The following is an 11,900-nucleotide window of genomic DNA, read 5'->3' as shown; positions in this document are numbered from 1 at the left end:
AACAAGAAGAACAAGAACAAGAAGAACAAGAACAAGAAGAACAAGAACAAGAAGAACAAGAAGAAGAAGAAGAAGAAGAAGAAGAAGAAGAAGAAGAAGAAGAAGAAGAAGAAGAACTGTACAGCTCAGTGGTATAGTGCATAATTTAGTGTGAGAGGTCCGAAAGTGGGGTGCCACACAGTCCAGTAACACTTGGTTGTGGGGAGTAAAGAGCCTGCTTTTCTTTCTTCCCACTTCAGCACCCCGTTGACAGTAGTTGAAACCAATTGTAGAAAGTATTGGAAGGGATGGGTGCACATATCTGCAATCCTAACCCTTGAGAGGTGGGGGTAGAAGGATCTGGGAACCCAAAGCCATCCTCTCCTACACAGTGAGTTGGAAGCAAACCTGAGCCACACATAACTGTGTCAAACAAGCAAGGTTTGGAATACCAAGCCAACATCCCAGCATATTCAGGATGAGAGGATAAGAGAATGGCTTCTTTAGAGGAATGTTGTGGTTTCCAAATTCCAAAGACAGGTGGAAAAATGTCTGTGAGAGTAAAAATGTGGTCAAATTGCTCATGTCCAGAAACTCCAGGGGATTTCAGCTTTGGACTGTAATGAGTGATCTGGCTCCATAATCTGAAAGGTCCAAAGTTTATGTCCAAAATAATTTCTCAAAGCCTGCCTCTTCACACCAGTCTTCTGAATGCATTTCAAGTAAATCTTCCCAAAAGCTGAATAAGAGAGATTGGAATTGCATGCCTTTAATTTTTCCTACCATCACTGAGATAACCTTAGGTTCAACATACTAAGCCATTAATGAAACCTTAAGTAGCAAGCTTGGTACAGGTTTATAAACCCTGCTACTCTGGAGGCTGAGACAAGAGGATTACAAACGCAAAGCTTGTCTGGGCTATAAAGTGCGTTCAAGTCCAGCGTGGGGAATTTAGTGAGCTCCTGTCTCAGAATAAAAAAATACAGGGAGGCCTGGGGTGTAGCTCAGTGGTGAGTGCTTATGTAACACGTACAAAATCCTGTGCTGACCCTATCATCAAAAACATTTTAACTAGTTTTTTTTTTAACTAAATAAATTAAATCCAGTCAATTGAAACGATTTACATTACTATCACAGGAGAGAGATGGGTGTCTGTGGGGGTTGGCAGTCACATACAGGAGCATGAAAGCCATTCGGTGACAGAACAGTCATTGTATCCGTGCTGGTTGGCCTCGGCCAGTCCTACCCTATCTGCTTTGTGTTCTCTGTGACTTTTCTTGCACAATTTGCCTCTCTCTGAAGGCACTTTATGAAGAATTCAACAGCTGAATTGTCTTAGTCTTTGAAATTACTGCTGTACATCTCTCACAGGTTTCCCTTGCCATGGTTTTGGCAAAGTCACCCACGGGGCTTTGGCAGGTATGGGTTCATTTTCCCGGTAAGGAAGAATGTCATTTGTTTAGACAATGGAGGACTGTGCAAACAGCTTATGACAGGACGATTGCCTAGCCTATGTGAGACCAGAACCCGAAGGAAGAAATTGTTTAATTATAAATTTTTAAATTTCATTTAATAAAATTTAAAACCAAAATAATTTTCCAAAGTTGATGAAACTTTGAGAATTCCTTCCCCAAAAAACCCTTTATGAAGAAACCTTCAAGTGGGCCTGCACCCTTCTCTCCTAAATTTGCTTGGTCACCATGTTTAGTCATAGCCATAATGACCCAAGCTAATATGCTAGCACAAACTAGTACAGCATTGGAGAAGTCAAGCTTCTAAAATAGTGTCCAGTTTCCTGAGTTTGGAGAAGCCAGCTGTGTGCTATAATTCCTAAAGGATCCGAAGAGCATAGGAATCAATTATACGTTTCCTTCAGGATTCCATCTCTGGACAGATCCCTAAACAACAGAGCTCCACGGAGCTCCGTGCTGGGCCTCCTCTGCCTCACCCTGTCAGAGATCAGTCTGTGGTCATTCTGCTAACTAAACTATTTGTGAGCAAAGAATCACTTTCTTTGGGTCTCATTTCTTGGAAGGGGTGTAGAGAATTTAAAGAGAGACAGTTACCCCTGGCCCGTCTTTCATTCTTCCAAGTTGTGAGGACATCCTTTCCAGCTTGTTCTTCATCATCTTACTTTCTCTCTCTCTCTCTCTCTCTCTCTCTCTCTTTTTTTTTTTTTTTTTGAGACAAGGTTTTGCTGTGTAGACTTTGCTGTCCTGGAACTCACTATGTAGACCAGGGTAGCCTTGAACTCACAAAGATACCCATGCCTCTGCTGGGATTAAAGGAGTGTGCCACCACGGCCCTGGTTTTTTGTTTTGTTTTGTTTTGTTTTGTTTTGTTTTTGTTTTGTTTTGTTTTGTTTTTTTTAATGACAGGTCTCACTAGGTTCTTTGGCTAGCCTGAAATTCACAGTGTAGGCTAGACTGGCCCTACCTCAGGGAGGGGCCACTGTGCTCAGCGGTCTCCCCTGTTTTCATGTGGGGTAATTACCCCGGGAATCTCCCAAGCTGTTAAAATGTATGGGAGTTAAGTTTACACCAGCAACAAAACTCTGGCCATGGTGAGTCTCCAGAAGACCAATACTTGAGGGACTAACGGAATGGTGGACCTTGAGGCCTCAGCATGGACAATGCCACATCCAGCTGGGCTCCTGGTAATCCCATCTTTGTTAAAGTGCAGAATGCATACATCATCGCCCCTGTTCCACACCACGGCTTCCGGGTGTCAGCCGAGCAGAACTGCTAAGAGACCGGTGCAATGAACAGAGCCAGGAAAGATGCCTTGGGGACCTTAGACACAGATGGGTTGAAATGCCAGCTCCTGGGTGGCTGGGGCTCAGCCTGACCAGGGACAACGGTGGAAAGTCACAGACACGCAGAAGAGCTGGATTCCCTGCGCTGTGCTCGCTTTGATGGAGCGCACCTCCTTTTAAACAACCGGGAACCTCAACGAGGCTGTCATGTGAAGGCACAGGAAGAGTTGGCTAGTCTTGGTAGACTGGAAGGTAAGTGGTCTCGGGCTGTAAACAACCTGGAGGAGAACGGCAGCTGCTAGTTTTTGCTCACACCGGTCAATCGTTAGTAACGCCTGTGTTTGCACACACTGCCAACATTTGCACTGGGACCACTGAAGGCCTTGCCATCCCCCTAAGCCTTCCTTATAAGGGGAAGGTTCTGCCATGCCCCTGGGGCTCCAGCTTTGGTCCTTGACATGCCCTTTCAGTGTCAAACAATGCACATAGGCTCAGGACTTCGTTTGTGCCTTACACACTCACTCAAGACTTCCTCCACTCCCTGATCTGAGGAAAACAAACACCGGTTTTACCTAATGCCGTCCCAGTCTCTGTACTCAAGCATGCCGAAAGGGATTGTGGAGGCAGGGACTCAGGGCAGCCTTCACTCTGGGATGTTGTAGTTATTTCTGAGAGCCACACAGAAATACGAAGGAGGAATTTCAGATCCTGGGAACTGCAAAGTAAGTAAATTAAACTTCTGCAGTAACCTCCTCACTCTTAGCCTCCAAGCTTCTGGACAGATTCTCCAACCGCAGCTGCCACAGACGTACAAACGAGATGTTCTGCCAGTTCCAAAACTTCGGGTTTTCTCACCTGGCCCCCGTGGGTCTTTCGTGTTCTCTTCTGCTTCAAAGCTACTGCCACAGCGTGGATAAGACTAGGCGCTCTTCCTGTTGGGAAGACTGAAGAAGCGGGAAGCGTCTTTCTTTGGGAAGGCACCCTAAACACTGGTGACCCAAAGAAGAGCTGGCTCACAGCGTCAGGACAGCGTCGGGGAAGTCCTGCTCGCTCGCGGGGTGGGGCAGGTGGAAGAAAAGCCGGGCTCAGTATACACCTGGACGAATGGCCAGGTTGCCATTCTGCCCGGTTGGGGTGGGGAAAGCAAAGCCGGGGGTGGGGGGGTTCTGCATTTGGAACTGTCCGTTGTCACTGGGCAGCAGGGCGACAATGGGCAGTAGAGTCTAAAGGGATTTTACAAAAGCTTTTCTTTCCTTTTCAGGTCTTTTTCTTCCCAGTGTCTTCCTAAGAGTGAGAAACGAGTGCACAGGTGAAGGCCGGCATGCTTCCTGCTTCACGGCTTTGGAGAGATGGTCCCTACGTGGTCTCACAGCTGTTCGCGAGCAGAGACGCAGTCACGTTAAAGTCAAGGACCCATTGGAGAGATGACCAGATAGCGAACAGTTTACATCCCTATGAGTAGGAGAAACACACCCAGGAAAACATAAAAAAAGTGAGGCATGATAAAGAAGTCAAAACCTCGCTTTAGCTACCGTAGGGCTTAAGAAGAGACAAGCAAACAGAATGGAGGTGCTGGGTATGAATCCCAGGGCCTCATGGAGGTGCTGGGGATCGAACCCAGGGCCTCGTGCATGCTAAGCACGCGCTCTACCACTGAGCTACACCCCCGCAGACGAGGAAGCGTTTAGCCTACTGCATATTGTGGCAGTCTAAAAGCTTCGTGTCCCGAAATCCTGATTCTGAATTTTTTAACTAGGCGCTCTAGACAGAGACAGCGGTTCTGTGTGAAAGACCTCATAATCTTTCCACCGTCGTCGCCTTCTGCAAGGCAGCAGATGCCGGCGCCCCTCCAGGGAAGATCCAAAAACAGAATCTTAAGTGGTCTTCAGACTCTCCCTTCCTGCAGGTCTGCCCACGAAGCAGAAAAGACCCAAAAAGGAGTGCCAGGAATTCTTTAAAAGAGGAGCCTGTGACTGTTGTGAGAAATGTACATACAGGTGGGAAGATAGGAAATCACCTGACAATAGAGTTAAGTCTAGCGCCCTGAAGGCCCGATACTACCCGTGTTCCTGGAAGGAAAATCAAGCCCAAACCTCTTGACAGGTGCTCGGGCGGTGATTCAGTGTTATAGCACCTGACCGCAGATGCGGGTGAGGGGCCGAGGCCACCGGTATAATCTCTCACAGAAGAGAAATATCTGGATGTCGGTGTGACAATATACGAGGCATATTCCGAAAAGCAAACGCTGTGCCCAACACCAACGAAAGAAGTCTCAAGGAAATAGACGCACCATGCCTCCATTTAGCAAGATCTCACACGCAGAGAGCTTCATGAACAGGGTTGATAAAATTCTCATCAAAGTCCATCAAGAGTCCGGTGTGTGTGTTTCAGTGACAGAGCGCTATAGGAGCACGTTCAAGGCCCAGGATCCTAACAGCCACTGTGTGTGTGTGTGTGTGTGTGTGTGTGTGTGTGTGTGTGTGTGTGTGATGTACATGGGTATTTTGCCTGCATGCGTGTGTGTTCCTGGTGCCCACAGAGGCCAAAAGAGGGCATTGGACCTGGAACTGGAATTATACAAGGCTGTGAGCTACTGTGTGGGTGCGGGGCATTGGATCTGGCTTCTCTGAAAGCGCAACCACTTGATTGCTGTGGTTTGGTTAGTTGCTTTGGGTTTTGGTTTGGTTGGTTGCTTTGTTGTTGTTTACCACTAAGCCATCTGTCCAGACTTTTTTTTTTTAATACCAGCAAGATATTTTGCAGATGCAGACTAGACGGTGCTAAAATGTGTATAGAAAGTCATAATCATCCTAGTAAATGTGTGTAGAATTAGAATAGCTGAAATCCTCCTAAACAATACAGCACAGGACCAATCCATATGGTTTCTGTTTCTCCTATTGTGTAACTGCAGTTAGTAGGACTGTTTGCTCCCTGTAGAGACACAGACACAAAGGACAGACGAGAAAGGAAAAGTAAACGCGCACAGGTATTCCCAGCTTTTTATACACAGTGGCCGAAGTAATACCGTTTAGAGGACCAGAGGCTCTTAAGAAATGGTGCTGGAAAGTCTGGGCGTCTGAGCCACTGAATGAAGTAGTGAACCCTAACATCTTGTATGAGAATTAAAGCTAAACAAATTATGGTTATGAACTTAGAACGTTTAGGGAAAACGGAAGGAAATCTCTCTGTCTGGGGAGCAGGCAAAAGGTCCCTAAATGAAATCAAAGCATGATTCACTCCAGAAGGAGGAGGAGGAGGAAATGGGGGGGGGGGGGAGGCGGAAAAAAAGGAAGGGGAGAAAAAAGAAAAAAAAAAAAAAAAAGGAGGGGAGGGGAGCCTGTACTGTTTCTGTTATCTATGGTTTCCTCAACAGCTACAAGAACCAGGGGCAACACCTGAGTTGTTCCGGCAATACCTACTCACAGAAGGGCGTTAAGGACAATAATCTCTCAGCTTCCTTTGTTAAAGACAATCACTTCTTTTGTCAGGACAAAAGGTCTAGTGGAGGTGCCGGGGATCGAACCCGGGGCCTCATGCATGCAAAGCATGCGCTCTACCACTGAGCTACACCCCCTGCTCCTGAGCGCTTTGCTTTTTCATACTTCCCAAGAAATGAATCCTGCTTTCCAGCTTTAGTCCATGCGTCAAGATATTTCAGACAATCACAGGGAAAGACTTCAAATCTATGTTAGGTAACCACGAGGAGCTAGCATCTCCGACTGCGCGTGGCAGAGTCAAGTTCTGGATGCCCTTGATGTCTTCCAGAATTTCCTCACCTGAAACACAGCGACGGAAGCTCCCCTTTTCCCCACTCAGGCGACTTTCCCCCCCCCCCCCCCTCTTGCTTGTTCAGAGGAAACAAGTGAGGCAAGATTGTATTTCCTAATCCAAGCTTCCAGGTTCATTAACCTAATTTAGGACACCTAGCTAAGAGTACTAAAGAGAAGCTCACCAGTTTCTGGTGAAACAGTATTGTAGTTTTTGTCACCTTAACACGGGCATACCTAGGGAGAAGGGGTCTGAATTGGGGAATTGCTTCCAACCGACTGGCATTTGGGCATGCGTGCGTGGCGGTTTCTTATTGCTCGTTGACACAGCTGGGCCAGGCCCCTGTGAGCAGCGTCTCGTCTGGGTTGCAGAGCCTGAACTGTATGGTAGCATCTTCAGTTCGCGACTGCCAACGCCCTCGCTTGAGCTTAGTGCCCCGCCTTCCCGGCCCGACTGTAAGACAAAGTAAACCCTTTCCCCTAAGTAGCTTGCTTTCCGTCGCCGTGTTTATCTCAGCAACAGAGGAACGAACTAGGACAAACGGCCTCAGGGAAAAGTGTGGAACCAGCACAGCTACTGAGGATGGGATTAAAGGGAGAAAAACGCAACGGAGTGCTGAAAACACTTATTTGTTGATTAAAACCAACAGGGACATCCCCACTGAAGGAAGTAAAAGGAGGGGGAGGGTTATAATACTTCTTAAGGTATGGCTGGTTGAGACCGTGCAGCAGCTTCGGGGTACCCTTGGGAAGGTGTAACACCCGGAACTCAGGCAACTACTCAGTCTCTGCCCTGGAAGTTTTGAAGAATCAGTTACTCTAACTATCCACAGAGCGAATAAAAACTACAAATTTAAATGCAGAAGAGTCAAGCAAATACTTTTGCTTCTGTGTCGTTTTAGAGCCCAAGTGTTTGTTCAGATAAAGTGTGTTCTTTGAACTACGGGAGAAGAGTAAAAAGAAAATCCATTTGTAACACCAGGTTTCTAGAAGCTAGTAACCTTTTCTCTTTGTCCATGTATGGCTCTTAGCTGGTGTTTGTCACACCTGTCCCTTTAGAAACTGGCAAGCGTGAGTTTGGTGGCAGGTCACTGTGCAGTTTTTATAATAAAAACAGGACACAATCAGTTGCAGCTTTGTTTTGTTTTGTTTTATTATTTTAAAGGAAGAATTAGTGAAGTGTCACACACAACTGGAAATCTGCATTTTCTTGTCTGTGTGTGTGTGTGTGTGTGTGTGTGTGCAAAGGCAGGGGAAGGACCTTGGCTTGTAATCTTAGAGGTATGGCGCTGTGAGATCACTGTTTGCAGAAACATTTCATTGTATTGGATGACTCCTGGAAAGAACTGTCGGCTAAGTTCTTGGGAATTCACAGTAAGAAATGGTTTATTGAGGTTTCTTTTCTTCGTGAATCAAGAAAGTAAATGCCTTTCATTTCACATCCAGATTGTTCCATGATGCGTTTATCTTTGCTGAATACCAACACAGAAATATAATGTGAAAATTAAAAAAAAAGCATAATACTGAAGAAATATCAGTAAGAAAACTCAGGATATTCTTGGGACTGTTTGAAGCTCAATGATATTAAACAAATTTCCTTATTCCAGTAGCTTCTAGAGGCTAGAAACTCTTTCTACACACTGGGATTTATTCAAAGTACAAATGGTTCTTATCGAAAAACCTCCTTTGCAAATGCCAAACCTGCCATACACATTCACACTATGTAATTATTTTTCAGTGGATTTTTTTGGTTCATAATTCTTCCGGCAAAAACACCTCTTTTATATACATACACAATATCAAAGTAGAAATAAACTGTAAGTACAAAAGCTGAGAGCACATTGGATTTCTTAATCTTTAACATTAATCATATCCTAGGTTTAACATTTTAAATAAGTCATATAGGACATTTCATGAGATCTTAGTGGAACATGCAACCAAAAAAGTGGGTTGAGCACTTGGATTTGGACTTGCAAAATAGTAAAAGCTATAGTTAGATAGTATATATACTTTTAGGTATGAGATGCAAATGTTAAAGGCATCATAGTTATCGATTAAGAGGCATAGTTATCAACACCCTGGATTCAACCAGAGACCTTTAGATCATTATCGTCTTCCAGCTGAGCTATTTCAACTACCTGGAGTCTTCTTTCTTAATCATCCTCTCAGCATATTGAAGCGCTCATGTGTAGGATCAGTGTATTTTTTTTGATGTATTATCTTTACATCAGGTCCACCCACCATTCATGCCCTTAATGTCGGTCGGTTCTGCTGTAATTTGTGTCTGAGAATAGGCTTGCTTTTGCAGTTAAACCAGACGGCTCCTTTCACAAGTGTTGGTGATAGAACCTAAGGTCTCACACAGCTAGGCAAATGCTCTGGCCCTGGGCCTCATCCCCAGACTCCTCGTCTACCTCCCAGAGACATGGCAGGAAGACGTGGAGGGGCTGCACATGGTACTCTGATGTGCTTCTCCTGCTTCCAAGAAACCCGGAGGTGGCAGACACCCATCACTAATTTTTTACTGTTTGCCTTTTCCCTTTCATCTGCTCTAGTTGCGATGACGGTCACTCAGGGAGATGTAGAGCACAGGGGTTGAAACAAGAATGGTCATTTGCATGAGCCCATGTACTACCACCAGACCCACAACTTCACCAGAAAATGTCATGAAGCCCCTCCTTAAAACTTAGTCAGACTTCATCTTTCTTGCTAGTTGTATATGTGGAGGGGGTGAGCATTTGGGAACACACGAGGAGGTATTTTCTTATGCGACTCAGGAACCTCTAGTTTGGCAGCTCCTGAGGGAGCCAGGGGCCATCCTCATGTCCTGGGGAGATGGTGGAATCAACTGGTTTTATTGGGTTTTATTTATTTATTTAGTGTGTGAAGGTAGTCCACGTATCAACTAGATTACCAGAAATTCCTCGAGATAAGATTGTTTTGTGTTTTTGTTTTCTCCAAGGTGCATCAACACGGTGAGAATTGTTAATTTTTCTCTGGCAGTACTCACACAGTTGATAGCATTACTGAAATACTTGTCTATAGGTGAAATAGCAAAATAAACTTCAGCTATCCACTTCTTCTGATAAACTAACCATTGATCTCAGTAGCCAGAGCTCAGGGCTAGTGTGGAGCGCAGCAGTGGAGTACATTTAGCTTGAGGGGCCTGTGTTTAACAGAAGATTAGAATTAGTCACTCTTCCTCTATTGGGGAAACTGCAGGCATGGAAAGTGTGCGTCTGGTACGTTCAGGGTCAGGGAGAAAACTGCAACTTCTTCAGTGCCAGTTTAAAAAAACAACAACTGACAGATCGAAAAGGCGGAATGCTCAATGACCTTTCCTGGGGAGACAAGAACAAATGTCTGTTTACTCCACATAGGGCACTAACCACGGGCCAAAGAAAGGACTCCACCCAAGTCTAGCTTAGAGATCAGTGAGTCCTCTGAAAAGGACTCCACCCAAGTCTAGCTTAGAGATCAGTGAGTCCTCTAAGGTTATGTACAGGGTTGTGGGAGAGGGGTTACTAGCTGGAACACAGATGACTCTGAAAATCCCATCCCAGCATGGACTCTGACTCAGAAAAGCTGCATGCCCGGAGCTCCCTACATTACCTGCAGGCAGCTTGGCCCAATAGGGACTGTTCACTCCCAGAAACCTGTTAAGTTTCAGCTTTCTGAGAGCTGGAAGTTTTGTATGTCTGCAGTCTTATGAACCAACCCCATTCTTCTGGAATATTTCAATTCAGAGGAAACAGCTACGAACCATGGAAAGGTGAGGCTCTATTTTCTTTGGTGTCTGTGACATTTAGTTCGTTGAGTTTCAGGGTGTCAGATTATATAGCTCAGAATCTCCCACTTTGTCTGAATGTGAACTATAGTTCACTTATTACACAGAAAAGAGATAAACAACCTTTTAAAGATTAAATATACTAATACATGAACAGAACAGGAAACCAGTGATGTCCCTGTCAAAATAAAGCCTGGTTTCTGGACAACAGCTGAGCCCTTCAGAGTAACAAATCCCAAGGGTAAGACAGGTTCTGAGAATGAATGTCTTTTGGAACTTTTCTGCTTTGAGAACCTCCTGGTGACATCACAGGACAGGGTCTGATGTCATATCTGTTGAACCAGGGGCTTCCCAATTCTTGCTTTATCCTTCAGCCCATATTTTCATTACAGTCACAGAAGGTTTTAAATCAAAATGGGGACCTTTCATAGCTTAACAGTGCTAATACAAACATTCCTGAGCAACAAACACAGATTTTATCCTATGTAAGAACAGAATACAAAGACGCAAACGTTCAGATTCACATTTCAGGCTAGCACAATCTTTACTGCAAATTTTTCAAAATTTCTGTATTAAAAAAGAAAACAAATTCCACCTTTCCAACTATGTACAGTGATTCAGAAATTATAAACATTTTAATAACACGAAGTGGGAAAACAAAGTCAAATACAGGAGCACAAAGGTTATTTAGAAATATATTTTTTCTATCTTCTTAATCTCTATATGAGCATTCAAACCTCTTAAGCTTTATTTAATGTGCGAGAGATCAGCCTGGATCTCTAAAACGCGATTCTAGTTTTTTTTTCTTTTTTTAATTTATTTTTATTTTTTTATTAATTACAGTTTATGCACTTTGTATCCCAGCTGTAGCCCCCTCCCTCATCCCCTCCCAATCCCACTCTTCCTCCCCCTTCTCCTCCCATGCCCCTCCCCAAGTCCAGTGATAAGGGAGGTCCTCCTCCCCTTCCCTCTGACCCTAGCCTATCAGGTCTCATCAGGAGTGGCTGCATTGTCTTCCTCTGTGGCCTGGCAAGGCTTGTCCCCCATTAGGGGGAGGTGATCAACGAACTAGCCACTGATTCTAGTTTTTGTAGACTGCAAGTCCAGATCGGGATTTCTCACCAAGGTCTGGACAGCACCCTTCCCACAGAGGGCGCCGCTGTCTCAGGTGAACGGATTCCGCGGATCATCTTAGAACAAGCGGGAATGCTTATGCCAAACTGCGGCTGAATCAACCTCGCGCTCGGACAGGGTGAGGCTGATATTCGCCCGTAAAAACAGCTCCCTCAGCAGCCAAACTTTGGAGAAACTGTGCCATTCTCCTGCTACATTGTTCATCTTTTTCTTTCCTGGAAACGAAGGTAACCTTGCATTTTCAGACTAGGAGAGCCGCCATTCTTGACTTTTGTTCAGATTTTCCATTTCCTGGTTCTAACAATACCGGCTTTAGGACGGTGGGCAGCTAAGCGGCAGTGAGGTCCGGAGGAAAAGATTTACTCTTGAGAAGAAAAGCGAGTAAGCCACAATGGCTTGAAAACACTGGAGGTACCGGGGATTGAACCCGGGGCCTCGTGCATGCTAAGCACGCGCTCTACCACTGAGCTACACCCCC

At 45.1% G+C, this 11,900-nt stretch overlaps 3 non-coding genes across 3 annotated transcripts; all 3 read right to left on the bottom strand.

Annotated features, from left to right (window-relative positions):
- Positions 1-4,330: 4,330 nt before the first annotated feature.
- Trnaa-agc (transfer RNA alanine (anticodon AGC)) lies at positions 4,331-4,402 on the bottom strand. The gene has a single exon. It is a non-coding gene; the product is annotated as a tRNA-Ala (tRNA).
- Positions 4,403-6,236: 1,834 nt separating this feature from the next.
- Trnaa-ugc (transfer RNA alanine (anticodon UGC)) lies at positions 6,237-6,308 on the bottom strand. The gene has a single exon. It is a non-coding gene; the product is annotated as a tRNA-Ala (tRNA).
- Positions 6,309-11,828: 5,520 nt separating this feature from the next.
- Trnaa-agc (transfer RNA alanine (anticodon AGC)) lies at positions 11,829-11,900 on the bottom strand. Its single transcript has one exon. It is a non-coding gene; the product is annotated as a tRNA-Ala (tRNA).

The sequence above is a fragment of the Psammomys obesus genome, unplaced genomic scaffold (genome assembly GCF_907164565.1).
Source record: "Psammomys obesus unplaced genomic scaffold, mPsaObe1.curated_primary_1811, whole genome shotgun sequence".
Lineage (NCBI taxonomy): Eukaryota > Metazoa > Chordata > Mammalia > Rodentia > Muridae > Psammomys > Psammomys obesus.
The sequence above is the reverse complement of the archived record's forward strand: the minus strand, read 5'-3'. Positions and strand labels throughout refer to the sequence as shown.